Source organism: Phragmites australis, chromosome 20 (genome assembly GCF_958298935.1).
Source record: "Phragmites australis chromosome 20, lpPhrAust1.1, whole genome shotgun sequence".
Taxonomy (NCBI): domain Eukaryota; kingdom Viridiplantae; phylum Streptophyta; class Magnoliopsida; order Poales; family Poaceae; genus Phragmites; species Phragmites australis.
This window is the reverse complement of record NC_084940.1, coordinates 13,717,066-13,742,680: the sequence shown is the minus strand read 5'-3', so window position 1 is coordinate 13,742,680 and position 25,615 is coordinate 13,717,066. Positions and strand designations below refer to the sequence as shown.

At 44.0% G+C, this 25,615-nt stretch overlaps 1 long non-coding RNA gene across 1 annotated transcript; it reads left to right on the top strand.

Moving 5' to 3' along the window:
- The first annotated feature begins 3,819 nt into the window (after nucleotides 1-3,819).
- On the top strand, nucleotides 3,820-4,503 carry LOC133901966 (uncharacterized). The gene is made up of 2 exons (XR_009906815.1): nucleotides 3,820-4,141; nucleotides 4,215-4,503. It is a non-coding gene; the product is annotated as an uncharacterized LOC133901966 (long non-coding RNA).
- Nucleotides 4,504-25,615: the final 21,112 nt, after the last annotated feature.

The following is a 25,615-nucleotide window of genomic DNA, read 5'->3' as shown; positions in this document are numbered from 1 at the left end:
CAGCTTTTATGCACAAAGTCATATTGAATGGTCTTGAATCTAACTTATAGGTCATATACTATCTATAGAGTCATGTTGCCTCGGAACTTCCTTTTTAAATAGTCCCTTTAGTATTTTTGCTTCTGCTGAGTTTTGAGATACGTTAGGTGATTAAATAGGAGAAGACTATCAGTTTCGAAAGAAATTTATTGAGACGCATATTCACTCATTCTAATAGCTACTTTTGATCTTACAGCTATCAGGACATAACCCAGTGCCTCATCTTCTCGCGAAGTTGTGTCTAGCATCGTGGTATTATAACACGGTTTACACAGAAGGGATCATTTTAATCGGAGATATCAGTTTAGCTTTTGTTCTGTACTAAAATCCCAAAAGTTAAAAAAGGTCCTATTTGTTTGCATCTGTTTTTCTAATAAGTTTTGTTACATTTTCTACGTGATTAAAGTCTTTTGTTTAGTGCTGATCATCAACCCTTTGTGTCGTTTGCATCATATCTATTTTTTTTCCATCTTGTTATTTCTGTGCGAACGTACGTCTCCGTTCTAATTCCATCGGTTGATAACTAACTACCAACAACCGATAGAATTACAGGCGATGTGGGGTTGACGACATGAAGAGCTAAGGACTTAGACCCACTGCCCGGAACCACTAAGCACGAACTAAGGGAAGCCTGTGGCCCCGACGCTCGGAAGAAATCACAAGAACAGCAAGTATGAAGAACCACTCAACGTAGAGGGTGTTTAGTAGAGATGATTATAACCTTACTTATTAAAGATCAAATCTTAGAGCATCTCCAACCAAGCCCTCTTCTCACCCCCTATCCTACATTTGAGGAAAAAACGATGAAAATTGATCTCCAACCGACCTCCTATCCGACCCCCTTTATTTGAGGACCCCTCAAATCTCCTCCCTCATCCCCTACATTTAGGGGCTCCTCATCCAACCCCTCATTTGGGAGAGAGGGGAGAGAGAGAGAGGAAGAGAGGGGAGAGAGGAGAGAGAGAGTTACCGGATATTAATAAAATAGAGATGATTCGAATATAAGGGGTCAAATATGAGGGGTCGGTTGGAACACGTTGCGAAATAGGGGATGAAATCTGGATGAGGAGCCCCTAAATAAGAGGGATAGGGGGTCAAATATGAGGGCTTGGTTGGAGATGCTCTTATATTTGTTTTTTTAGTTTCTCATCAGTTTATTTTTTTTCAGTAGTAGGTGACGTATCTATCGACAGCGAGATACCTGTGATGACTTCGTTAATCTTCAAACTCTACATATCCGATCTTCGGTACATGTTGTATGAATACGTGTACGTGATAATATGAGTATGTACGTACGCTTGCATGTTGTAATAGATTTTTTTTTAAAAAGAAACACACTCAATGTTCCAATCCGCAGAGAGTAATGTCATATGTCTTGGAAGCACCGCGCGCTCAATCAATAGTATCATAAATAGAGTTCAAGATTGCATGGACTAACCATGTTGTGAATTTGTTTAGCGTGGCTTAATGTATTGGGGCCGAGATTATTGTCCTCATTTTGTCCCACTACCTCTGTATGCCGCTGCCAGGGGTGCATCTCCATGTGTCACTCCGATGGCTTCATGTGTATAGGTAATGTGTCCACGTCAGATCTACTCATCGTTCGCACCGTGACATACCACCAGCTAGGACTATTCCAACGAACCGACAATTCCAAATCACGTGCGTCTACGTGGCGGACATCCGGGCGTGCTGCATGAGGAGGGCTGTGCAGCACGCCCCGTAGATTTTTGTTCCCATTTCTACGCTGCTGGCCGCTTCGTGAAGCAGGTTATACGGATTCGTGTGACATCGATCACGAAAAACAGATAAAGAAGATATTATATAAGTGATGGGTCGTAGTTGTGACCCGTTACTAATGTCAGTTATTAGTAATGGATGATAACGACTCATCACTCACTGGTCATCGTAGGCTAGTCATTGGTGACCGAATAAATTTTAACTCGTCACTAATGACTAACTCATCGGTGATGGATTTCATAGATCTGTCATAAGTGACAGGACAAGTTATGACCCGTCACTAATGATGTTATTCAGAAATACAGAAAATGATCTAAATATTGTAAAAAAAGTTATTTTTATTTTATTTTTCTCACTTCAGAAGCATTAAAATATGAAAATTGTACATTTCTGCTCAAGTTTGATGTAAGGGGTAACGGCTATGAACACAAACGCTCGTTCCGAAAATAGTGTAGAAACTTCTAGAGGCGAGAACTCAATCTTTCAAACCATTTTAGACCTCGAAAAATTAGCTGAACCCAACAAAGTTGGGGAGAAACAGATGTAACTTTTTCTATAGATGTCCTTAGAGTCAAAAAAACGTCGAAATCAGAGTCCGTATGCAAAAATTATGACCATTTAACCGAAGGCACTCCGAGTCAACTGGTTTTTATGTCTATTGTAAAATTAACATTGGTAACAGGTTATAACTGTGACCTGTCACTTATGACCATCGGCAAAATAGTTAAAAGGATTTTTTATCTGAGTTTGATTTGGTTAGGCAGCTACGCGCGTGAGGGGCCATCACGAGTTCAATTCCCATAGAACGCACATTCTAAAAACAATCTGAAAAATAGATAGAGATATGTGGCGAGTGCTAATAGACTTGAGTTGGATTAGTTTGGATGAAAAATATTTTTTTTGACTTTTTTCGCGTCAAAAAACGCAAAAACCGTATATCAGTCATAAGGAACGGGTCACAAACAAATCATAAGTGACGGGTCACAGTTGTGACCCGTAACTAATAACCTTAATAAGTGACGAGTCAAATTTTGATCTGTCATTAATAATTTTATTAGTGACAGATCTTTACTTATCATTTATTACATATCATCAGTGACGCGTTTGAAGTGAAAAACCGACACCCATAACGGTTATAACCTGTCACCCCTTTCATTTTTCACTACTACGTCCATCGTAGCACCGGATCCCGCCCAAATCCAGGCGTTTTGATCCCCAAGCGCCACCCCTGCCCATGGAGCCATCCCCATCTTCGCCGACCTCGGCTACGACGTCCAAGGCGGCGGCGCGCTGCGTATAGAACGGGCCGCCACTGGGCGCGCCATGACCGTCCGTGGCCGCTAGTAACCACATGCACATGCATCATTTGATTGTGCTGTACGTCTCCTATACAAGTTGGTTGTAGAGTCCGACTGCTATACAGGATACGTTAACCAATAAAAAAGCCAATGCACGATCTGATGCAACAAACTGCACTAAGCTGCAACCAACATGAGCACTCTCATTTTCACAGCAGACCACCACAAACTTATGAACCCGCTGCAAAGCAATACTGTCAAAGCTGTGAACAGTAGAATGCCTTGTCATGAGCTTCTAATGGTGCGAGTTATCACGAGATGATCCTTGAGCTGGAGAACACTGAGATGTCCCTTCATGTATGCCACAAGATGCTAAAAATGCAAGCAAATATTACAATCCAGGTATCAGGAAAAATAAATTAGCTATGCTCACTACTACAAAACATGCTATAATAGTATCGTACCAGTATCAGTTATGTAAAAACCATGACTAAAAACGTATCAGTACCGGTTGTTAAACTCTCGTGTGCGAACAATAGCTGAGGCGCTTAGAACCGGCACTGAAAATAGACTATCAGTGTCAGTTCGTGGCTGAAACCGGTATTGATGTTAGTGCCAGTTAAACCCACGAACTGACGCTGATAGTCTATTTTCAGTGCCGATTCGAGCTGCAACTGACACAGATAGGATCGGACCTAAAAATTTGCTCGTTTTGGCTCGTTTCACGCTTTCGACTCGAACGTCCACTCACTTTGTCTCTCTCTTATCTCTTCATTTCACTTGCGTCCACCACAGCCACTAGTTCCTCTCTCCCTCTCTCTTTCTCTCTCTTCCTGTCATGCAAGTTTCGATCGATGGGCGTCGTACGGGCTCTCAAAAGCGAGCAAGGAAGCGAGCTAGTACCTCCAGCCCGGCCGGCTAGCAGGCAGCCTCTGCGCCGTGTCCTGGTCCACGTTCCTACGGCCGAAGCTCTGCGCGTGTGGACGTTCTTGTCAAAGGTAGCTAGCTAGCTAGCTTGTTTGATCATCCTGTGGCTGAAGCTCTCTGTGCGTGTGGATGTTCCAGTAAGTGCCAAAGCTAGCTAGCTTGTTTGATCTTCTTTGAATAGATTTCCTTTTGATGTGAGTGTGCATGTAGCCGAAGCCGGACGGAGCCAGAGCGCCGGAGGGGAACCAGAGCGCTCCGGATGGGCTGAAGGGCTTCTGCGGTTCCATGGCTGCGGTGCGCGCGCCTGCGGCAGCTTCGGGGCGCGCCGGCGGGTGTTCCTGGCCAAGTGCAGCCACTCGTTCCTCTCTCTCCAGCCTCTCTCTTCCTCTCTCCTTTGTTCTTTGTTAGTATATGGATGAGATAAGTCGTTTTAATTATGTTTTTATATTTGAGATGAGTATATGGATGAGATAGTTGATTTGTGCTTGTGTTCGTATGGGTGAGATGAGTCGATTTGTGTATGTGTTCATATGGATTCAGGAGAGGTTGACAGAAGAGCGGCAGAGCATAGAAGAGAGGAGATCAGGTGCTTGTGGCCGAGCTACTGCTGCTTCTAGTGGAGGTCATGTGGCGCGGCGACGGAGAGCGCCGGCGGTACCAGTAGCTATGCCGACTCGAATCGAGCCGTTTCGTTTCGTTTTTTAGCTCCCGATCCACTATCACTGCCGATTCGTGGTTTGAACCGGCAATAATGCTGAGTTACTGTGCCGATTCTAGAACCGGTACTGATAGTCATTGACACTGAAGCCGGTTTTTCAACCGGCACTCTTATGCTTTTTTGTAGTAGTGGCTCGTACACACTTTGCTCCAATACCAACAGAACAAATTCCCCAACAGATAAATAAGAGCAAGGAATAGAAAAAAAACTTTGCACGTATACACTTGAAGCCACATGAAGCATATCAGATGGACTGGGCTCCAATCTCCCCAACAGATATGGCCACAACTCAAACTTTACTACTGAAATTCATGAAATCAAACACAATTTTATTGACCACACAGTCCGAGACTAATCACTAATAAGATTTGATGAGCACTTCAAATGGAGCATACCAGATGGCATCAATGGCTGCTTAGTAGTTAGTACCATCTCCACATTCCAAGCTTTGAGGAACAGAGCAAGATAGCACCATCTGCAAAGCATTGCCATTCTTCATTCTGCAAATCATTGGAAACCATCTTTCTTTTGCGAGTAAAAACAAACAATGCTAATTCAGCATGCTACATGCGTTACAGATCTGATTAATACCATAGTCTCTATACCTAAACCATGAAACAAAATGCACTAATGCTATACACTTCATGAAATTCTTTCTTTGGAAATAAACTGGAGTACTGCATTTCAACAATATCAGATAACCATGGACAAGCATTAATTCTTTAAAACTTTCATGTAAAAATATATATGTGCAACTGACAGCAGTACAACAACATTCCAAGTGAGCATATGGTAACAAATAAAGTGCATATAATGAATGACCGCATGGAGGGAAAAATTAAAGTACATATTTCAGCTATACAGCTCCTAACTGAAGTTACCTCGAGATGGTAACAGAAGTTTCAAAGTTAATTTCTCCTCAAGTATTATTGGCATTTACAGGAAAAACGTACTCAAATATGCACATATATGCTGCGGCTAACACCAAATATATGTATTTCAATCTAAGATAAAATGCAAGCCAACACGCATGGATGCTCATTTTACTAACACACTCTGTCTAGTAAAACCTTGAAACAAAAGAAACTAGATGCTGGACACAGGACACATAGTGATAGTCTCTTTTATGAATAAATTTCAGTTTTGGGTCTCAATAAGATCTGATAACAAGGTGCAAGAATGTTTTCTCTACAACAGCATTGCATGTAAACTAATGCTAAGAAATCGAATTATTGAATAAACTAATTTGTACATATTAAAAACTGAACCATATGAACCAGAAAAAAAGATTAGCCTTGTGCACTACTAGAATTCGATGGTTTCCCTAGGGTTAGAAATATTCCTAGTGCTTAAATTGAGACCCTAAGGATAGTATTGATCCGCTAGAGTTAGAACAGGAACCCAAGGGAAAGTTTCTAGCCAAACAAACGTCTCATCAGGAGGATAGATTGGGGGGGGGGGGGGAGTTTCTAACCAAAAGATTTCAGATATTGAGGATTGTAGGTTTCTAGGCAAAAGACTCTAGTCCCTCCTGACCACGCAACGAGCAAGTCCAGCCATAATTTGTCCGGTCGAAGAAGATGGGCTTGGCAGCCACAATGCAGTCCTCCATGCTAGCCGAACGAACCAGAGCCCCCACGAAAACAAAAGAGACGCTTCAGCGTGTTTTGGGTTAAGGGCCACGGCCGGCCACAGGGGGATGGGCTTTATTCAATGGCGTTACTGAAGATAAAGAGACTCTCTGAGGGGAAAAAAGGTAGTCGCTCTTCATCGACTTTCAAGCCGCAGCATCGAGTAGAAGCAGAAAAGGCAATGTGAGGAGTACCAGTTGTCAAAAGCTTATGCACATAGCATATTACTTTCTTCTTACAACTCATTGCAAACAATGGATAGGGACCAAGGATATCTTTGCACTGAAATTCCTCCCCCACTATTTCCACCTCCTGAACCTCCAACTGATCTAGCTCTACGCTCTCCAAATCCATCTCCTGACCTTGTAACTGCTAAGGCTATACCATGCAAACAAATGCAATGCTGCTGCCTTTTGTCATTTGTGATAGCATTGAACTCATTGACTGACACATGGATTTCCTAAATTCTGATGATTTTTGTAGTGAAGGTTATTAGTTGTACCTGATCTTTTTCCTTATATGGTTTTTCAATGGACTGCAAGTAATGTTTATATTCAAGTTCATGCAGCCTCTGATTAAGTAATACGCTTCCTTTACAGGATCATACCCAAGGGTCGGCTGTTGGAGTTGAAAATGGCGATAACACATTGTATAATCTTGTCGAGGGGGAGTGAATAGACGCCTCAATAATTTTTTACAAAATAGATGGTCTTCTCCTATTTTTAATCACCCAATGCACCTCAAATTTTGAGCGAAAGCAAAATACTCATAGAAACAAAGTAAGATGAAAAGTTTCAAGGCAATATGACTTCACGGATGGAATATGAATCATAAGTTCTTCTCCCATCATCGAACAATCCGGTGAGTACATCCTCACTAGAACTTAGTTTTTCACCCTCTCTAGAAATCTTTGTCTAGTGAAGCCTCCGGTGATCACCCGTGCGCACACCGGATCATCCGGTGAGGCTACCGCACCAAACTTTCATATTTGCACCATTCTTTGGATAAATTAGTCCGATGCTCACTCTCACCCACATCGGACCTTCCGATGAATAAATTTATCTCCGTCTCTGTACTGAAAAGCTCCAGTGCTCACATCTACCAGGCATCGGACTATCCGGTGAGATCAAAAACCCTCGCACCGAACTGTCCGGTAAGTTCACACTTCCTGCACCGAGACACCGATACAAACTCCAATTCTTTTTAACTTTAGTTAGACAAAATCAAAATTGCAGTATATAACCATGCATATGCTAACCAACGAAAGCCGCAAAAACGTCAATCACTCATCACACAAGATAAACTAAGGCACATCTCAACTTGGTTTCTCACTGTTAGTTGTACCTGATCTTTTGGTGGATGTAGTGAAGTGAAGCGGTGACTTGTGAAGCATGGCGAAACTATCTTTTGGTATGTAGTGTTTAATGGATGGATTAAATACTTTTGTGGGTGAAAAGGCAGCCTAGATGATATTATGTGATGATTTTTTGAGAAATATTTCTGCTAATTAAATTAAGAATTGATGACAGATGTGATTGAGCATTTGTGCTTTTTTAAAAAAAAATGCACATAAAACTATACTTAGGGCCCCTATAGTGTTTGAAAATGGAGGTCTTAAGGCCTAGCTGGCATTGCTTGAAATCAACCTTATATATAAGAAAAGAAAATAAGGCTAAGACCGACCCTCAAGCCTAAGGCCCGGCCACAGGGAATAAACAAACAAATGAAACCAGCAGCAACATCGTTCCCGTCTACATAGGCTTGCCGCCCCATCGCGAAGGCTCCCACCTCATCTGCCACTGGAGCTGATGAAAATACATCGCCACAAGGAGCTCGAGGATGACATGATCAACAAGAGCTCAAATCTATTGCCGGAGGAATCGAGGGAGATGGATCCGATGATGGTGAAGGTGTGGTTGGCAAATCCGGCAATGGTAAAGGTGTGGCCGCTGGATCCCGGGGTGGTGGGTCTCGGAAGCGCCACATATGGCACTGGCATCCTTTTCAAGAGCCACCACACCGCCGCTCAGGGAGAGAAAGAGAGGCAGAGAGCGCAGGGGAGATAGATCGATTTGAGGCAACGAGAGGGAGTTCGGGCAGAGGGAGGGTGGAAATGAATTGATTTTGTTAGAAGGGAGGATATGGACGCCGCTTGGAAGAAAGAACGAGACTTATTCGGGAAAGAATACAGAGGGTGAGAGAGAAGAAAGGTCATTGATTTTTTTAGAAGTGGGCCCTATCTAAGCCCAACTGATCCCTATACATAATAGCAACTCACCTTTAGCCATATCAGTATTTCTTACTCCGCAAGAGCCATGTACACCTTATATACTAGTGATGCCCTTAGGGTGTGATCAGCCTAGGAAAGTGTTGCTTTTCTTTTCCTGGTGCTTAAAAAAAACGGTTGGGGACACCTCTTTACATGTAGGATGAAGCACCCAGCTGCTAGAGGTTTGTTCTCTAGGCTCCTAAACCCAAGGGAAACAAAGGTTCCCTGGAGTTCTCCAAAGAAAATGCTAGGAAAGCTGAGGTTTCCCGTGAACATGTTCCCTATGTGACATTCCCTAGGGTTCACCCCTAGAGTTTTTTACTTGTTCCCTTGGTTTTTTACAGTAGGCAAACTGTTGAATTCTAGTAATGGATGGGCCATCTAGTGTGTTTTAATTCCCCGTGCACCAATTCTTTCTTGCTTTCAGTACTATAATAATCAATTTGCTAGTGTTAACTGCAAAAGTAGTGTCTCCTTTGCACTAATATTCTGAAAAAAAAACCCTATATTATCCTTTGTGGAAACTTTGAACATAACCTGTTTCTAGTTGTATTAGGGACCTATTTGGCAGAGCTTCGGCTCTAAGAATTCTTGGAGATGATTATTTCTAGCTCCAGAAATTTTTGAAGCTAGAGCTGTGGAAAGATTGATAGTATTTGGTTAATCCACATTGTTCTTATTTTAAACTAAAAATAGATGTTTAAATCATATAGATTTATCCTACAAACTCTAAATCCTGCATAGATCTCGGAACTAGAGCTATGCAAAATAGCCCCTAGGTATTGTTTAGTTCTTATGAATTGTCCCAAGGATTATCTTTTGCTTGCATCTGCTCTGGATATTGGTGCTATGTATTCAACTCATGGATATGCACACTTACCTATTCTCTCCCAAGCAAAGAAGACCCGTGATTGTAGAGGCCTCCTATCCACCGGCCGACCGAATGGAAATCTTTGTATCAGTTCACCAATTTGGCCATAAAGTGATTTTTTTTCTCAAACACGCATGAGGACTGCGTATATTGCACTAAGAAGTAAAAGAGGCCGATTACAGCACAACACAGAGAAGAACATGACACTTGCATTTATACTAGAGCTGCCAGCAACAGATCGGCTGCAGTGCGTCCCGACAATGGCAAGCTTAAAGGAAATTAAGGATAAATTACTCGCTATTGGGGAAAACTATTTTGCGCTTACCCTAGCTAAAGGGAGATCTCCGACTTGATACTTCTGATGATGTCTGACACTGTGAACATAGAATCGTTAAAGACCTTAGCATTACAGTGCTTCCAAATAATCTAGGATACCAGAAGGGCCCGAGTATTGAACCCCTTGTGATGATCCTTCGGTAGTTGAGATCCATTGTTAATCTACCAATCTACAAGCCGACAAACCGCTTGATGCATGGCAGATGAGAAATGAATCTAGCTTAGAACCACTCACCAGACCTGCTTGGTGACTGAGAAACGCAGAAGCAAATGATCTACCATTTCTAGCTCTTGGCAGCAAAGGCTACAGGCGTTGTCTTGCCAAAGGCCATGCCTATAGCGTCGGTTGGCTGTTCAAGTGCGTTGGTGGAGTGTGAGTCATATGAAAAATTTCACTTTAGTTGGTGCCCAGGACTTCCACACTTTAGTCATGCCAGCAAAGCCTGTAAGGCCATGGAAGAACTGCTAGTAAGCAATTTTAGTCGAGTAGACACCTATGGGAGACCACCGCCATACCAGCTAATCAGGCACCCTCTCTTGCAGGCCAAAACTTTAAATTTTTGTCCACAATAACATATATTGGTAGATTGCTTGCACTAACAGAGGGCCAGTAATGTCCCTGATCCACCTATTGTCTAGGAGGGCATCCCAAACCGTTCGGATTTTGATCACGTGCCGAGGAACAACTGTCATAAGATATGGGGCAATGTATGCTATAACAAAGCCATACAGCCAGTAATCACTCCAGAAAAAGAGTTCGTTGACCATCCCCAATCACAGAGTAGACTAAGATGTCAAACATTGGTGCTACTTTTGAATCTGACGCAATTGACAAGTCTATCCTTGCCATCTCGACACTAGATTGTTTCAACCACAACCATCTCATGAGCAAGGCCAAGCCTGCAATCTAGAGGTTGATGACTCCCAAGCCACGGTCTACACACCATGTCCCAGGCCACCATACATTTGCCTTTTACGGAGGCTGGTTCACCCGCCCAAAAGAAATTCATATAAATTCGATGAATGGCCTTTAAGATAGACTTAGGGTGTTAATCGAGATGTGGGTATAGATTAGCATAGCTGGCAGTACTGCCTTTCTGAGGGTCAAGCTCATAAATAGAGGGGTAGGGCTATGGGTGGAGATAAACTAGTCATTTTGAGCCATTTGTGCCATCCATATGAGAGCCTTATGTTAGGGTTTTAGAGGAGAGAAAGATAAGTGCTTAGCCTATATATTAGGTGAGAGCTTTGTGAGGAAAAATCTTTGTAATTTGCCTAAAATAGAGCTGACCTCTGCTGCAATGAAGTTTATTTTTTTTTCATGTTATGGTGCTCACCTCCTTCTAGTTTCCCTCTATTGGTTCCCTTGTAAGTTTGTAAGTTTTTCGGTTTCCATATTTGATTTTATTTTGATTTTTGGGCTGAAATTTCAGCACATTGTGGGGTCATTCTTCTTATTACTAGAGGCATAAAATTTGCATACACATGCTTATGTGATGGGATCTTAAATTTCCTTGTCTCTAGAAAATCAACTTGGAGAGTTCCATTGCTCGGTGTTTATATTTTCTTGTTTCTTTGCAAGTTGTGTTCTTTCGAGTGCTAAGACACATAGATTGATCTTAAATGGAACCTATGGTTTATATACCATCTGTAAAGTCGTACTGCCTCGATTTTCTCTTATTAAAACTTCTCTTTATTTTTGCTTCTGCTTGAGTTTTAAGATACATTGGATGATCCGAATAGGAGAAGACCATCGATTTTGCAAGAAATTTGTTGAGGCTCCTGTTCACCCCCATCTAGTCGTAATTCTCGGTCCTACAGTTGGTATCAGAGCTGGTTTGATCACTTGTTGACCTTAACAGGTTTTGTTCTCCTAAGCAAGGAAGTGCTATATGGGAAATTGTAGACTCTAACTATGTGATTTATGTTGCTCGTTCTTCTTTGGTCTAGATTGAATAATATGAGGCCAACAACAAGGCTCATAATATATTATTCACTAGCCTGAGTCGTAATAAGTTTGACAGAATTCAGCACCTCTATAGTGCTCACGAGATCTGATCGACTCTTAGTTTCTTTCATAAAGGCACTAACCAGATCAAGGATAGATGCCAGAGCACGTACAACCAGGAATACCAGATGTTCATACAAAACCCTGGAGAGTCTTTGGATGTAATGTTTGCTCGTTTTGATGGAATTGTTAGCAACATTAGATCCACTGGTGTTTTGCCCTATTCTGACCACAAGAGAGCGATCAAGCCTCTCTATGCTCTTGACCGTAGCATATGGGAAGTTAAGATCTTGAGCATTAAAGAGTCACCAAGTTATGACACATTAACTTGTGATGAACTCTTCAGCAAGCTCAAGTCCATCGAGATAGCCAAGACGGCTCGGATCGGTCTAGGAAATCAGCTATCTCAGAATATGTCATTGGTTTCTAGATCAAGTGGTGGCAATCAGGCTGGAACTAGTTTTTCTTGTGCTAACACTTCACAGAGTGGATTTTCTTTGTCTTCTTTGGTTTCTATCACAGAGGAGCAGATGGATGCACTGGATGATAAGGATATTGCGCTCATTGTGAAGAAGTTCACTCGCTTCTACAACAACAGAAGAGACCGGGGGAGAGGGGGTTCTCGCACTTGTTTTGAGTGTGGTGAAACCACTCACTTCAAGGTGGAGTGCCCCAAGCTCAAGAAGGAGGACAACAATCACGATTACAACAAAAATAAGAAGAAGAACAACAAGCACTTATTCAAAAAGAACCGTGACAAATTGGCCAAGAAAGCAGCTAAGGTAGCTTCTAGGGTGTTCGTGGCGGCTCTCAGTGACATCGACACTTCTTCAAGCAAGGAGAAGAGCTCAGAGGAGAAGGAACTACAAGTGAAGAACAAGAGAAAGACTAAGGACTTCACCGACCTCTGCTTTATGGTGGATGATAACGACAATGATAGCAACCCCGAGCTTGATCCTTCTTGATGAGCCCATGGCTCATTCAGATACAATCAATACCGTCAATAATCCTCAAATCATACAAGGTACAATTATAAGAGCACGTGCACGACAATTAGACCAACAGGTGAACTCATTTCTCACTGTTCGTGTTTCCTTGGATGGATTCCTACTAAATTCTTGTGATGTTTTATTGCTTAGGAACGTGAGAGAAGCACCACAACCTTACCCAGACGTCACCCCTCGAAGGTCAAGTCTACTCGAACCCGAGGCTGAGCTCTAGTCGTGGTCGTGGTTGAAGTCGTGGTCGTGGTCGAGTCGCAAGACAGCACGTCATTAAAATAGGTATAACTCTCTCATACGAAATCCGTTTTAGATAATCTTGGACATTCTGTAAAGCTTACAACGAGCCCTTTCCAATGGATATGAGCTCGACTAAATATTAATTATAGTTTAGTCAGAGTCAAAGAAATAAAGTATTGTGCCACCGTTTTGGACCTAGTTGGATCTTGTAATCGTGTCAGGGTCAGAGTCCAGGTTGTGCGCACCTCTTTCCATGGTTGCACAACCCTAGATCAACCTCCTCACGTCCCCCCTATAAATACACAGTAGCTATCATAGTTTAGGCTTAGATTTTGCTTAGATTATTCTGTTTTCTATAGTTTCGCCGCTTGTTCGGTTTGTGAAACCCCAACTAGAGCACTTCATTGGTAATTAGCAATATTTAGATTGCATCAACCTGTTCTTGCTTGTGTTCTCGATTCGGTTGCAGGAAAAGCCTTCTTGGCGAGGTCAATAGTGTTTTGGCACGGTTGATAACCATGAAGTAGTAGTGTAGTTGTTGCGAGGGTTCTCAATCTGTCTTGGTCGGAGCCTTTGGATCGTCAACTTCAAAACTTCACCAATTGACTTATCATATCATCTTCAGAAGATCGGGCAAACGCGCATCACTTCTGAGGTATTGCCTTCCTACGACCAGCTTTTCATCCAAGTCGATACCTTGAATGATGCTCTTATTAGCCAAGATAGATTACTTAAGAAAGCTATGCACGAGTTGAAGGATCTTAGATCTAAGTATGAGTCTATGTCTATTAAACTCGCATTACTTAGGTATAGGCCTGATATTGAGGAGTGTAAGAGTTGTTTGATTGTCATGGCTGAACTTGCCAAGTTTTGGAATGTGCATGCTCAAGTCGCCAGTCGGCTTGAGAGTGCCGAGAAGAAGCTCCTTGAGGAGGAGTCTAGGTCTACTCTCTTAGGTGCTTACAAGAATTGTCCTTTGCTTGCAAAGGATGTTGAACTGAAAGACAAATGCCTTAAGGAGTTAGAAACTAGATTGGAGAGTACTGGGTGTTCGAAGAATGTGCAACCGAACTGTTCCACCTGCATTATCTTTCAGGACAATCTTAGCTGGGTTAGAGGGCAATCTCAAAAACTTTTTACTGAAAATGAGTATCTTCTTTCTCTAGTGGAGAAGTGCTCAGAGGGCAAAGCAAAAATGAATTTGATCTTGGCCAAGACCAAGATTTGGTTTGGCTCTTAGGTAGGGTTATGAGAGGGTGGCATACAATGGGGAGAGTATGACTGTGTTCACCACACCTACTACCGTAGATGCTGAGAAGTCCAAAATCAATGTCATACCACCACCCATCCATACCAAAACCCATCAAGAAGAAATCCACACCATAGCCCAAGAAAACTCCACAACCTAAGGTGAGAGCCCCTGTGAGAGAGCCCAATAACCTAGCTCCCAAGAGACTTTACCATTGCACCTACTGTCAGCGGGAGGGTCACTTGGTTGCTTTTTGCTTTCATCATAGGAGATATGAGTGATGTAAGTGGGAGTGGAGTACTCGAGACATGTACCGCCCCTCTATTGATGTACATAAGCATTTTCCTCATTCCTACCCATGAGTCTCTAGCCCTTTTTAGTCTCTTCCTAGAGGCGCTACATGGCGTGGATTTTACTGTAACTCATATGGTTTTGGTCCACATGTAAAATGCTTTAAGTCTCAGCGCTTTGGTGAACGACATTTTCCTCATCATGGTTCTCACCCCCAGTGTGCTAGTGTTGATTTGCATTCACCTGCTTTCACTGCTTCAGGGTGGATGACCTAGTACTGGATTCCCAAGAGATTTCTATCTAACCCCAATACTGAGTCATCCATCTACTATTCTTCTCATATGTAGGTGGTAGGTCAAGGCCTGGAGAACAAGTGGCTATGTAGGTGGCAGGTCAAGGGCTGGAGAACAAGTGGCTCATCGACTCCAGTTGTTCACGCCATATGACTGGAGATGCATCATGGTTCTCCAGTCTCACCCTGATGAAGCAGAATGAGTACATCACTTTTCAGATGATCGGAAAGGAAGAGTGAAGGCCAAAGGTATGGTAAGGGTGAATGAGAGTTCCACTCTAGAAAATATGGCTTTGATGGAGCATCTGGGATACAATCTTCTCTCTGTATCTCAGTTGCTAAATGAGAACTTGGAAGTGCATTTCAAATGTGATACTTCTCGAGTTCTTGATTCTTCTAGTGCTTTGATTTGTCGAATTTCCAAAGTTGGGAGAGTTTTTAGAGCTGATTTTTCTGACTCTCTTGGTTCTTCTCGTTGTTTGATTGCATAGCCTTCTTCTAAGTTTTGGATGTGGCATATGAGACTAGGGCATGTGAGTTTTGATTTGTTTACTCGTTTGAGTGTCATAGGTTTGATCCAAGGATTGCCTTAGCTCAAGTTTGAGAAAAATCTTGTTTGTACTCATTATTGGCATGGCAAGATAGTTGCCACTCCTCACCCACCAGTCAATCTTGTGATGACTGAATGACTAGGAGAATTTTTCCATATGGACATTGTTAGTCCATTCCGGGTTCATTCGACGGACGAAGTGGTATGTTCTTGTCATTGTTGATGACTTTTCTCGCTACTCTTGGGTCTTCCTTCTTGTGAATAAGGATGAAGTGTTTTCACACTTTCGGAGCTTGGCTTTGAGATTGTTCAAAGAATTCCCTAGTGCATTGAAAGCAATTCGCAGTAATAATGGTATCGAGTTCAAGAACTATCTTTTTGGTGGTTTCTATCTTAAGCATGGCATTGAGCATCAATTTTCTGCCTCACGCGTTCCTCAGCAGAATGGCGTGGTTGAGAGAAAGAATCACACTTTGGTGGAGATGTCTAGGACGATACTCGATGAGCATAGGACTCCTAAGAAGTTTTGGACTGAGGCCATTAGCACAACGTGCTACATCTCCAATCAAATTTTCTTGCACTTGATCTTGAATTTAACTTTTTATGAGTTGCGTTTTGGGAGGAAGCCGAATGTTTCGTATTTGAGAGTTTTAGGTGTCGGTGCTTCATTCTAAAGTGTGGCAATCTTGACAAGTGTGAGTCATGTTCTTCCGATGGTATTTTCTTGGGTATTCTTTTCATGGTCATTCTTACAGGGTCTTTAATCTTAACACTAACACCATCATGGAGTCCTGTGATGTGACCTTTAATGTATCAACCCCTTGTGCTAGCCTTGTCTTTCAGTGTGCAGATGACCAGGAGATGAGCGAAAGCATCTTTGTAGATGGTGACCATCCAGCTTTTGGGGATAACAAGTATGATCCACTATTTTCTATTACCACACTTGCTCCCGAGCTGGTTCCTGACTCTTCTACACTAACAGAGGGTCCTGCAGCCTCTACTTTCACTTCAACTCCTTTTGAGCATGCACCAACAATGTTTAAGGAGGAGATCATCTTGCAGTGCGAAGCTCCTCAACACATTCAGCTACGACACCCTCAATAGATGATAATCGACGACATCAATGAAAGGGTAACAAGGTCTAAATATGCTCGTTATGCTCATTTCACTGATTTTGCATTTATTGCTTCCTTTGAGCCTCATGATGTTGGACATGCTTCATCTGATTTGAATTGGGTCAATGGCATACATGAAGAACTAGAAAATTTTGAGATGAACCAAGTTTGGGTCCTTATAGAGCCACCCCAAATGTTCACACCATATGCACCAAATGGGTTTTCAAAAACAAATAGGAAGAGGATGTGTCTATAGTAAGAAACAAAGCTATACTAGTAGCTCAGGGTTTCACTCAGATAGAGGGGATAGACTTTGGAGAGACCTTTGCACCAGTAGCTTGGTTGGAAGCCATTAGGATCCTTCTTGCATTTGTGGCATTCTGAGGTTTTAAGTTGTATCAAATGAATGTCAATTTTACTTTCCTAAATAGTTTCATAGAGGAAAAGGTCTATGTCAAGCAACCTCTTGGCTTTGAGCATCCCAAATACTCTCATAGAGTATACAAGCTTTAGAAAGCTTTGTATGGGCTTAAGCAAGTACCTAGGGCTTGGTATGATGGGCTTAGATCTTTCTTGCTAGGGCATGGGTATGTGATAGGATCAACTGGTAAAACTTTGTTCACTCTCAGGCATGGAAATGATTTCTTACTTGTTCAGATTTACGTAGATGATATTATTTTTGGTGGCTCTTCTCATGCACTTGTGACCAAGTTTGCAGAAACTATGAGTAGGGAGTTTGAGATGTCGATGATGGGTGAGCTCAACTTCTTCCTTGGACTTCAAATCAAACAGTGCAAGCAAGACACCGTCGTCCACTAGGCGAAGTACACTAAGGATCTGCTGAAGAAGTTCAACATGAGCGATGAAAGCCATTAGCGACACCGATGGCTACCTCGACCGTGTTTGATCTGGATGAACATGGAGAGGAGGTGGACCAACGGAAGTATAGGAGCACGATCAGCTCCCTCCTGTACCTGACGGCGATAATATCCGAATCCACTTCGTCATATGCTTGTGTGCTCACTTCCAGGCTTCACCGAGGACGTCTCACCGCCAAGCGGTGAAACGCCTTCTGAGGCATCTCAAGCACACTCTCGAGTATGGACTTTTTCTTCGTGGCTTTTCGGATGTGGATATTGTTGGTTGTAGAATTGACAAGAAGAGTATCTCTGGTACTTGTCATTTCTTGGGTACTAATCTTATGTGTTGGTCTTATCGTAAGCAGTCTAGCGTTGTACAATCTACTGCTAAAGCTGAATATGTAGCTGTTGCTCATAGATTTTGTCAATGGTTGCTACTTTGAGGGATTTTGGGTTAGATTTCAGGAGTGTGCCGCTTTTGTGTGACAATACAAGTGCCATAAGCTTAGCCAATAACCCAGTTCAACATTCCAGAACCAAACACATAGATGTGAGATTCCACTTCCCAAGAGAGCACAATGAGAAGGGAGACATTGAGTTGAGCAACATAAATACCCAACACTAACTAGCCGATATCTTTACCAAGCCTTTAGATGCAACAAAGTTTGCCTTTCTGAGGGAAGAGCTTGATATGTGTCATCCCTATGACATTGTATGAGGGGGAGTTGCCTTTGTACATATTGTATCTTACTTTTGTTGCATTTGCATTGCATAGCATTTGTAAGATAATCATGCTAGCAAGCTTCACTTATATATTCTTTGTACTTTGTTGTACTAGTTATGACTTTGTGCTAAGCGTAATGGATGTATAACAATTTGTGCAAGCTTAGGCTTTTATTGAAACATGGCATAAAATCTATTGAGCAAGCTTATCTTTTCTAAGAATGAACTTAAAATATGAACATAATCTCTTATCACCCTTGAGTATTTGCTTTAGCTTGATCAGTGCTTAAATTATGGCTAGTTTTGTGAAAAGCTTGTGCTAGACCGTTTTGTTCAATTCAGCAGATTGGGGGTATTTGACCTTCTATATAAATATTTAGACCATGATTAACCCTTGAGAGAGAAAGTGCTCTTTTGTGTCGCAAAGGAACAATTTGTTTTAACTTTGTGAAAAGTTGCAAATCTTGAATCCTATATTGAGTTAATAAAATAAATGATCAAGTTTTAAGCTAACATTGAATCCAAATACGGTGGCTTAAGGCTTCATGTGGTTTGCCAAAGAAGTGAACCTATGGTTGCTTAAAGCTCACTTGAGGATAGTTAAATGATCAACTGAGAAATTTAACTTGTGCTTTTTAATCTGCTAAGAATGTTATTTTTCATGTTATCAAACTAAGGTTTGGATTGATATGTGGGTGATTGCATAGCCCGTCGGGTTGAACTTAGTTTCCTAGTTTGAACTTGACATCGCACTAGTTTCTTTAATCTTTGCATTGATCATGAAATTGTGGACGCTTTTGTGGTGACATCTTTTGAATTATTGAACAACATGATCAAAATTTGCTTCACTCTTAGTGCTTGTGACATGACCTCACTTAGAGACTTTGTGCGCATTTGAGTTATGTTGTTTACTTCTCATAGTGCTTTGATATTTCTAGTCCTTGCAAGTGCTTTATGATCTATATGTGAAGCTTTGTAGGCTTGTACTTCATTTGCACATATTTGATATTGTCTTGTATCCTTGATGTTTGTATTGCCAAAAGGGGAGAAAATATGCCCAAAGATATTATGGACAAATATTCAACAATTGGAGAGAAAATTGCATTTATATAAAAATGAAAGGGGAAAAAATAGAAAATGTGCAATCATCAACGAGGAGCATGTGTTTTTGGGTTTTTGAATTTTTCTTGCTCTTTTCAGGTTTTTGGCTCGTCTTTGCCTCTCTTAGGGTTTTTGCAACCTTTATTATGCCAAGTGACATATTTTGCTCTTTCTCAAGTTTTTGGTCACTTGGATAAAGTTATCTTGTTTTAATTTCTTCAAACTAAAATATTTGTTGAAAGGGGAAGATTGAGAAACCAAGTTGAAATATGCCTTGGTTTACTTGTGATGACTGATTGACAATGGTATTTATTTGGTTTGATGATCTTCGGTTTTGCATGAGCTTTGATTTGATTTGAATTGATTAGGGATTTCATTTGAGCATATTGATTATAGGCTAACTGAAATTAGAGTTGGAGATATGTGTTTGGTCGTCTCATGGTGTGCAGGTGATTGATTCAACTTGGCGGTTGACGACGAGATGATCGGGACCAAGCACAGTGCTTGGTGCCGGACTATCAAATAGGACGGGTGAAATCAAGGGTGATCTTAGCTGAACACGTGGAGGTCAACCAAAGCTTGGAAAGTGGATAGAGATGACGTGTTAACAAAGTCAAGCGAAAGGGATGCCAGTAGAAGTGACAAGGTAGCCCGAGGGATCAGGAGCGAGAGAGACTTATCAGTGGTCATGATTGAAAGACGGAGTACACGCGTCGAAATCGGAGCGCTTGCTTAAGATGTAAGTAAGTGGGGAGTCACGCTTTAAGAAGCGTACTAAGGTTTCATGGTTTGGCCTTAAAACCTGAGAGGGCTGGAGGAGTATGTGGCACTGTCACGAAGCTTGCATCAAGGCGATGCTAAGTCGTGAAGGCGTCGTAGTCGTCCGATGAATCAAGAAGAAAATATACCAAAATACACTCGGTGGTAGATACGAGTATACTACGAGAGAGATATTTTAGGAAAAAGTTAGGAAACTTATGAGTCAAGCTTCCTAGGCTTATAAATAGAGAGGTAGGGCTATGGAAGGAGATGAACCAGTGATTTTGAGCCACTTGTGCCATCCATATGAGAGCATTGTGCTAGAATTTTAGAAAAGAGAAAGATGAGTGTTTAGCATATGTATTAGGTGAGAGCTTTGTGAGAAAAAATCTTTGTAATATTTAAAATAGGGCTGATCTTTGCTGCAATGAAGTTTATTTTTCTTCATATTATTGTACTCACCTTTTTCTAGGTTTCCTCTAAGTTTTTTGGTTTCCAGATTTGATTTTTGTTTGATTTTTAGGCTAAAAATTTAGCACCTTGTGAGGTCATTTTTCTTGTTGCTAGAGGCATAAAATTCGCATATACATGCTTATATGACGGGGTCTTAAATTCTGTTGTTTCTAAACAATCAACTTGAAAAGTTTCATTCGGTGTTCATCTTTTTCTTGTTTCTTTGCAAGTTGTGTTGTTTCAAGTGCTTCTTGGATTTTTTTTAAAAAAATTTCTCTCTATTTTCATTTTCGTTTCAGTTTTAAGGTACATTAAGTGATTTAAATAGGAGAAAATGATCGATTTTGTAAGAAATTTGTTGAGACTAATATTCAACCTATTTAACCTATTCTAGTCACCGTTCTCGATCCATACGGAGTTCTCACGCATAATGTTCCCGGACAACATCCGGGGATCGTACGACAAAGCGACCTTTCGCATCATCCACAGCGAGGATGGCGCAATGCGCGTCGTCCGCGTGATCAACAACAAGCTCAAGTTGTTCGTGCGGCTCCACGACAGCGACGATTGGTTCGCAGAGAAGGTACTACCGCTGCCGGAGGTTACAAGCAGCCTGCCGGGTGCGAGGTCCACTACTTCGAGGATGAGGTCATGATCGTCGCTGCAGACGCGATGCACGTCCTCCTGACGCCGCAGGAGGAGACATGGCTATTCTAGGTCGAGCTCGAGATGATGGAGGTGGAGCGCGAGCGCGAGAGGAACAGGTACAATGGGCCGGCATACCCATCTAAACTGGCGTGGCCGCCGGCCTTGGAGGCCAGGACTCCCGATTAAACAAAATTCCAAGTGGTTATCTGTTGGCCAGGACTCTCTACCGTGTCTCCGTCACTACTTGTGTTAACTCTGGTGGATGAAACAAAATTCTGAGTGGTTCAATGATTTCGGATTAATTACAAAAAATCAATCTACATGGTTTCTCTCTTTTTTTTTTGTCATCGTGTTGTCCTGTTCGTTCATTTTGTCATCGTGTTTGTCGGTGTATTAGGAACCAGGGGTCCCTGATTCCCGAGACTGGGCCGGCCATCCGCCACATGTCACCATCCCGCGAGGTCCACCCTTCAGGATAAGAGAAAACTAAGTCCCGGGGGAAGGTGCTCGGGGCCGTAGCCTCTAGGTTCCCGAGCACCCCAGTTCCCCGATGATCCGCAGAGTCCAAATACCGGGAAGGAAGTGCTCGGGAGGTTCCTCATTTGTCCCCGAGTACTGTAGTCCCCCGATGATTCAAACACCAAGGTGCTCGGGAGAGAGTGCTCGGGGCTGCACGCGGCAGCCCCCGAGGACTCGGTTCCCCGAAGGTCTCACCCAAGTACTCGAGAGAGAGTGCTCGGGGCTGCACGTGGCAGCCCCTGAGGACTCGGTTCCCCGAAGATCTCACCCAAGTACTCAGGAGAGAGTGCTCGGGGCTGCACGCGGCAGCCCCTGAGGACTCGGTTCCCCGAAGGTCTCACCCAAGTACTCAGGAGAGAGTGCTCGGGGCTGCACGTGGCAGCCCCCGAGGACTCGGTTCCCCGAAGGTCTCACCCAAGTACTCAGGAGAGAGTGCTCGAGGCTGCACGCGGCAGCCCCCGAGGACTCGGTTCCCCGAAGGTCTCACCCAAGTACTCGGGAGAGAGTGCTCGGGGCTGCACGCGGCAGCCCCCGAGGACTCGGTTCCCCGAAGGTCTCACCCAAGTACTCGGGAGAGAGTGCTCGGGGCTGCACGCGGCAGCCCCCGAGGACTCGGTTCCCCGAAGGTCTCACCCAAGTACTCGGGAGAGAGTGCTCGGGGCTGCACGTGGCAGCCCCCGAGGACTCGGTTCCCCGAAGGTCTCACCCAAGTACTCGGGAGAGAGTGCTCGGGGCTGCACGTGGCAGCCCCCGAGGACTCGGTTCCCCGAAGGTCTCACCCAAGTGCTCGGGAGAGAGTGCTCGGGGCTGCACGTGGCGGCCCCCGAGGACTCGGTTCCCCGAAGGTCTCACCGAAGTGCTCGGGAGAGAGTGCTCGGGGCTGCGCGTGGCAGCCCCCGAGGACTCGGTTCCCCGAAGGTCCCACCGAAGTGCTCGGGAGAGAGTGCTCGGGGCTGCACGTGGCAGCCCCCGAGGACTCGGTTCCCCGAAGGTCTCACCGAAGTGCTCGGGAGAGAGGGCTCGGGGCTGCACGTGGCAGCCCCCGAGGACTCGGTTCCCCGAAGGTTCACGCAAGATCGTCCGACGACCCGAAGGGTCCCATCGTCGGGGTGTCAGCCAGTCAAAGGCCCAATGCCGCATTTAATAGGCACGCGCGGCCTGACATCCTGACATTCTCAGCTGCCCACACCCCAGTGTCAGACCCTACCATGCACTGGCAGGGGGGCGTGGGTCCATTAAATGCACGGGTCCCGTCCCGTTTCGTCCGGGTGCCTCAGGATAACGTTGCCAGAATCGAAGCGCTCCGCCTGCCACCCTGCCCTGGCAGGAGAACAAGGCAGGGTGGGCGCACCGGGCACCTCTGAGGCTGCCCGGTGGGCCCCCTTAATGGCGCCCAAGGGCATCTACAGTGGCGGGTGGTCGGATGCGCGCCGCATTTTTCCACCGCCCCTGTCACTTCGCCAAGACGGAATGATGACGCCTTTCTCCGTGGTACCTTGGCACTGGCACCCCCTCTTTCCCATTCAGGATATGTCGAGGTCGGCGCGCCTATAAAAGGAAAGGATGGAGAACACGTAAAAGCCCCCGGAAGAAGAAAAAGAAAGAGGACGCAGACGCTCGAACCAGTTCAAGCCAAGCTAGAACACGAGAGCCTCAAGCTCTCAGTAAGTGGCCCTCTCTTGTAACCAGATACATCCTTGAAGAATTCCCTTCAAGAATAGATATAGCACTCACACAGGAGTAGGGTGTTACGCCCCCGTGCGGCCCGAACCTGTCTAAACCCCGGTGCACCCCTCTTTCTCGCACTAGGACGATCATCTCCCACCAGCCACTGCATTTATTTCCGTTTCCCGCTTATTTCCCAAAACAAGCTCATTCAGGATCATCCCCCCGGCCGAATCTCTAAAAAGGGGTCTCTCGGGATCCCTGTGATAGGAGTTCACCCTCCGACAGTGTTCTACAACAAGAGCTTCCTTAACTTACTAGGTCATTCCCCATGGCGAATCAACCGAGTTCTATTGGATAATAGATGGATGGGGATTGATGGCTACAACTAAGGGTGTAAGCGTGTACTCATTGGGTAGTTTGGTCAATCACTCTAGTCCATTTAGCCTCTAAATCTGATGTGAGAAATTATTGAAAGTGCATTTCAAATTGAATGGAGCGGAGTTTTAGGTCGACTCAGAAAAAATTAGAACTTGCATCCATAGCCTACATCATCCGACTTGCCCCTCCCCCCCCCCCCCCCGGTTGCATGCTTTGGTTCCAGCTCAGTGCGAAGCTGATGCACGTGGGAGCATTGATGAGAAGCTAGGTACAGTAGTTCATTCGATTAGCTCCCATAAGGAGTGCAATCAACACCCTCACCTGTTCAGAACAAGAAACAATCGATCTTCTACGCCCCCATATGTAATAAAGAGAAAATTGAGGAATGTAATGGCTGCTATGAAAAGCTAGCTTCCATGTATGCCAATTCGGAGCAAAAGAGTGAAGCCACAGATTTTTATAAAAACCATATGAAATGACTTAATTGGATGGATGGGGTTGTTAGAGTATCTCCAACTGATCTCTTAAATTTTACTCCCTATTGTCCTATATAAAGATCTTTCTATTTACATTTCACTCCCTATGTATTAGCGTCCTACAACCGACTTCCTAAATTTAGCTCACTATACACCATTTCGTCACAGGTCCACCTGTCGGCCCTCTCCTACTCTCTCTCCCTCTCATCTTCTTACCTGCGCAAGAGCAGCAGTGACGCTCTCTCTCCCTCCCCCTCATTTTCCCCTCTACTCCATAGCACAACAACAGCGCAGTAGCTCGCCGAGCTCTCCCATCCCCCTCCCCCCTCAAGGAGTCAACCTCCTCCCTACCCCATCTCCCTCCCAGCTGGCGATGGCGCCACCCTAGCTGCGTCCCCCACCCATCACCCTCCTTGCCAGCCCCTCTAAGCGATGGCAGCGTGGGGAACTCAAGTGCGCCGCCCACCACTGCCCGCCTTGGGGGGGCTCCTCCTCACCACCTTCCACTGCCCTCAAGCATGCCTTCCCTGTCACTGCCTTCCTCCAAGCCGGTGCTTGAGCTCCCTTACTCCCTTACTCAAGCCGCCGCTTGAGCTCAACCCTATTGTTGTCCTCCTTCGCCACACGAGCTCAAATCGGGCATCGCCCGAGCTCCCTCCCCGCATGACTCAAGTGCAAATCGATAGCAGGAATCAAGTTTCGTGCTCGACAGAAAATAGGATAGTGAGCGAGATTAGCTTGCTACATTTGGCCAGCGAGGGAGGGCAAGTAGCGAGTCCCAAAAAATAGGGAGGAGGATAGGGAGTCGGTTAGAGTTGTTTTTCTCTCATTTTTGCTAGATAATAGGATAGGGAGGGAAATAGAGAGCCGATTCTCTTAGCCATTTGAGTCAAGTGGATTGGTTGTCCTTCACTTAGTTGCGTTGTGTGTTTTGAGTTGTGATAGTGTATACCAGGCCCGGATCCAGGGGCTAGGTGGGCTTAAGCCCGCACCCCATACGCAAAAAAAAAACACGCACACTTTTTCATAGAAGAAGAAGAGGAAGATGAGATAGGGAAAGAAGTAATGGATCTCAAGCCTGCCAATGTTTCTATTTTGCATCCTGCACTGGTGACCTGGTGTCTACAAGTGTTTCGGCATCATCACTTGTCAGCATTCTGTTAAGGCCCAGCCCAAGGGCAGGGCCAGCATGGCAACCGCCCAGGGCCCAGGGTCCAGAGGCCCCATCTTGTATGCTTAGTCCTCAAGAAAAAACGATCGATAGAGCACTTCTTTATTTTTTTAGTAACATTCTTATATGTTTTATAGAGAAAAAAATCTTATATGGCTTTTTGTTAGTTCTAATTTTCTCATTTTTAACTTAGTAATTGTTGGTGAAAGAAAATATCTTTCACAAATAAACCGCGGTGAGAACTCACTCACAAGAGTGTCTCAAGCTTGGAAAAGAAATAGAAA